This window comes from Echinops telfairi, unplaced genomic scaffold, assembly GCF_000313985.2.
Source record: "Echinops telfairi isolate 266 unplaced genomic scaffold, ASM31398v2 ScPeMD7_1;HRSCAF=3_0, whole genome shotgun sequence".
Lineage (NCBI taxonomy): Eukaryota > Metazoa > Chordata > Mammalia > Afrosoricida > Tenrecidae > Echinops > Echinops telfairi.
This window is the reverse complement of record NW_022103896.1, coordinates 38,263,560-38,268,351: the sequence shown is the minus strand read 5'-3', so window position 1 is coordinate 38,268,351 and position 4,792 is coordinate 38,263,560.

Genomic DNA, 4,792 nt, shown 5'->3' with positions numbered 1-4,792 from the left:
GAGAAAGTGAAGATTTACGGAAACACACCTGAAACTGTGCTTTAAATATCAACAAAATTATTGGAAAGAATGAGGCTTTTGACCTGAGGATTAAGGGAGCCCATTGCTTAGAATGCTGAAACAGAGTCCGAGATAATACTCAGACTATAGAACAATATCATTGATATCAGACGCAAGTAACATTTTGCTTAAGATCATTCAACCATGGTTGCAGCAGTACATTGACAGGGAACTGTCAGAAGTTCAGGCCGGAGTCAGAAAAGGATGTGGAACAAGGGGCATCACTGCTGAAGTCAGATGGATCTTATGTCAAAGCAGAGAATATCAGAAAGATGTTTACTTATGTTCTAAAACATTCATTGTGCTCATGTGCAATTTGTACATGCATCAAGAGGCAGTTATACGAATAGAAAAAGGGCCTGCTGCAGGGTTTAAAATCAGGAAAGGTGTGTGTCATGGTTGTATCTTCTCACCATACTTGTTTAATCTGTATACTGAACAAATGATCAGAGAAGCTACTTATATGAAGAAGAATGTGACATCAGGATTGGAGGAAGTCTTATTGACAACCTGCTATATGCAGATTGTTTACCTACTGAAATTGAGGAGGACTTGAAGTACTTGCTGATGAAGGTCAAGGATTGTAGCCTCCAGGATGGATTACAACTCAAGGTAAGGAGGACCAAAATTCTCACAACTGAACCAATAGGTAACATCATGATAAATGGATAAAAGACTGATGTCAAGGATTTCATCTTGCTTGGATCCACAATCAGGGCTCATGGAAGCAGCAGTCAAGACATCAGTAGATGCATTGCCTTGAGTACATCTGCTGCACAAGATCTCTTTGAAATGTAGAAGAGCAAGGATGTTACTTTGAGGACTAAGGTGCACCTAAACCAAGCCATGGTCTTCTCCATTGCCTCATATGCATGTGAAAGTTGGGCATGGAATAAGGACGACCATAGAAGAATTGGAGCATTTTAATTGTGGCACTGGAGAAGAATATTGAAAGTGTCATGGACTACTAGGACAAACCGATCTGTGTTGGAAGATGTAAGGCCAGGGTGCTCCTTCAAGGCAAGGATGGTAATTCAGCTTACATACTTTGGACGTATTGTCAGGAGACACCAGTCCCTGGAGTAGAGTGGAAGGGCAGCGAAAAAGATGAAGACCCACAATGAGATGGCGACATCAAGGGGCTCAGGCGTAGGCAAAGTTGTGAGGGTGGCACAGGACCGTGCTGCATGCTTCCTTCTGTTGTGCACAGGGTCGCTAGGCCACCTAACAAAAGCAATAACAACAACATTACTTAGAATAATGAGATGAAAGGGAATTGGGAAGGGGTGAAAAGAACATCAGAGGTGGTAACAAAGAGAAAGGGTTGAGAGTCTAACAAAATCACATGGCTGATGCACAGCGGGCAGGTGAGGGTGAAGCAGGTGGTGAAGAGGGCCAAGGGAAAGGGTAATTATGGGAACCATGTTGGAACAATAAATTGGGTCATCAATGAGAAGAGATCCCAGGACTTCTCTGATCAGATCTGTGGTTTACAAGAAGATCATTCTGGGGCAGGGTAAAAAAAAATTATATATATTCGAGTATAAGTGGACCAGAATATCAGCTAAGGCACCTAATTTGACTACAAAAACTGCATTAAAAATGTGCTGAAAAACTCGGCTTCTACACGAATATATATGGTATTTGATTTGAAAGACTCAAGACAAAGGGAGACCCATTCAGGTATTATTAGAATGGTCCTACTTGGATCTTCCTGAAGGTGAAGTAAAGGCAAGCAAGTTCTTATTGTCTGACAAAAAGAAGCACACCAGTCTATTCAGGAAGATGGGCAGTGTTTTAGTCTGGGTAGACTAGAGAAACAAAATTCATAGACATTCATATTTTATAAGAGAGAGTTTTATATAAAGGGTAAGTGTACATTAAGAAAGCATCCCAACCCAGTGCTGTCCAAGCCCATAAGTCCAACATTAACCCATATGTCTGACACCAGGCTACAAAGTCCTCCTCCATCTCACAAAACGCACGCAATGACGCCGAATGCAACCAGGCCCTGGCACGTATTTCCACGGGTCTGAGCCTCTGCTGGCCAGAGTCTAAAGCCAAGGTTGAAAGTAAGGCAGGCCCTTCAGCCAAGGCCCTGTCTCAAGCTTAAGCTCCCAAAGGTGCTCAAACACTTCATGGTAGACCTCTGCATCAGAGGACAGAGGAGCTGGTGTGACCCCTGGGTGCCACCTGCATGGAGCTGGTGTCCTCTTGTGCTATTTGTACAAATAAGCCCGAGAGAGGCATTGCAATAATAATAATAATTATTATTATAATCATCATCATAATAATAAATATATATATATGTTTCATTAAGAACTGAATTTGACACAGAGCTTACCCAATTCATAAACACTGAAGGTTGGATGTACACTGGTACAGATAGGAACTGGAAACACAGGGAATCCAGGACAGATGATCCCTTCAGGACCAGTGGTGAGAGTGGTGATACTGGGAGGGTGGAGAGAGGGTGGGGTAGAAAGGGGGAACCAATTACAAGACTCTACATATAACCTCTTCCCTGGGGGATGGACAACAGAAAAGTGGGTGAAGGGAGATGTCATACAGTGTAAGTTATGACAAAATAATAATAATATTTAAATTATCAAGGGTTCATGAGGGAGGGGTGAGCAGGGAGGGAGGGGGGGAAATGAGGAGCTGATACCAGGGACTCAAGTAGAAAGTAAATGTTTTGAGAATGATGAGGGCAATGAACGTACAAATGTGCTTGACACAATAGATGGATGTATGGATTGTGATAGGAGTTGTATGAGCCCCCAATAAAATGATTAAAAACAAATAAACAAACAAAAAACTGAAGTTAGTGGAGCTTTTATGCAACCTATGTCAATCATCAGTGTTTCATTTAGATTTTAAAAAAAGTTCTGAGAAATACTTCTTAATAAATTAGTGACTTTGGGTCAGAAAAAAAAAAGATTGATGTTCCTTTCAAACTGTGGTCTCTGGACGATGACCAAAGGACAACTGTTCTGGTTTGATGATTAAGATGAGATATATGCATATTTACATAGACATATATTTTACTCATGCAATATGTACTTACTTGAGTGATGTGTTACCAAACCAAATAACCAGACCCATTGCTGTTGAGTCGATTCTAAGTCCTACCAACCCTGCAAGACGAAGCAGAACATCCCTATGGAGTTTTCAAGGCTGTAATCTATATGGAAGCAGACTGCCACATCTTCCTCCCGCAGCGCAGCTGGTGGTTCAAACCACCCATCGCTTGCTTCTGAAATGCGTTCTGGCTGTACTTCTTCCAAGACAGGCGTGTCCGTTCTTCTGGCAGTCTGCGGTGCTTTCCGTATTCTTCACTAAGACCACAATTCAGATACGTCCACTCTTCTGCCTTTACTCAGTGTTCGGCTTCCGCACCCATGTAAGGAAACTGAAAGTATCGTTGTTGGGTCAGCTGTAGCTTAGTCCTCAGGTGACAGCCTGGCTTTCTAATACTTTGAAGAAGTCTTTTGCAGCCGATTTGTCCAGTGCAATACGTTACTTGATAACAATAGCCAGCATTTATTGAGCTATTTTATATTTAATTGTGGTTAGAATATATATGTAATATAACACAAACAACATTTGTTATTTTTACCATTCTTAAGTCTAGTGAGTCTTCTTAAAAATAGTCTTATTGGCATATAATTCACATATTACATAATTTAATAGTTCAGTCATATTATGAAGAGTTGTGAAATCATCAACACAATCATATTCAGAACATCTTCTTTCTCATACTCATTCTTAACTCCCCATTTTCTCAGAATCTCTCCTGTCTTACCCCTAGGTAGTTAGTAATCCAGTTACTGCCCCTATAGATTTACCTATCCTAGATTTCCTATGCAGAAAATAATACAAAACACAAACGAGAAACAAAAACAGAGGAACACCTCAATAGAAAAGAAAACAAAGTAAATACCAATTTATAAACTATCAAGGGCTCATGAGGGAGGGGGGAGCGGGGAGGGAGGGGAAAAATGAGGACCTAATGTCGGGGGTTTAAGTGGAGAGAAAATGTTTTGAGAATGATGTACAAATGTGCTTTACACAACTGATGTGTGTATGGATTGGGATAACAGTTGTATGAGCCCCTAATAAAATGTTTAAAAACAAAAGAACTAGAAAAAAAAAAGAAAAGAAAACAAAGTATAAAAAATGTAAACCATTTTAAATTGGATCAAAAGAGAGATTAGATGAAAGAGGTGTTACCTTTTAACTTCACTATATTTGCCATGGTCAGCTTTTCAATGTTCTCTGTCTGTAGCAGGGCTATTCTCACCCTTCGGCTATGGTGAGAGGGAGTTCACTGTAGGCTTAATCCATGTGGAAAGCCTGAAAACAGATTTTGGGCTTCTACTGTTATCCATAGCCTTCTGCAAATCAGGTGTTCAGAATTTATGCTCAGATACAATTCCTTCCTTTGGATTTGGATTTCATTACTTAAAATCCTTGGATTGCACAGGTTGGTGGGCTTCTTCTATGTGGACTTAGTTGATGCCTCATAGTGACTCTTTTTTTTTAAACACTTTTATTGGCAGACAATTCACAAAGCACACTATTCAATAGTTCAATATATATTTTAAAATTCTAATCATTTTATTGGGAGCTCTTACAGATAGCATAATATTCCATAGTTCAATCACATCAAAGAGTGCTGTACAATTTCTACCACAATCAGTTACAAAACATTTTCTTTCTTCTTGAACTC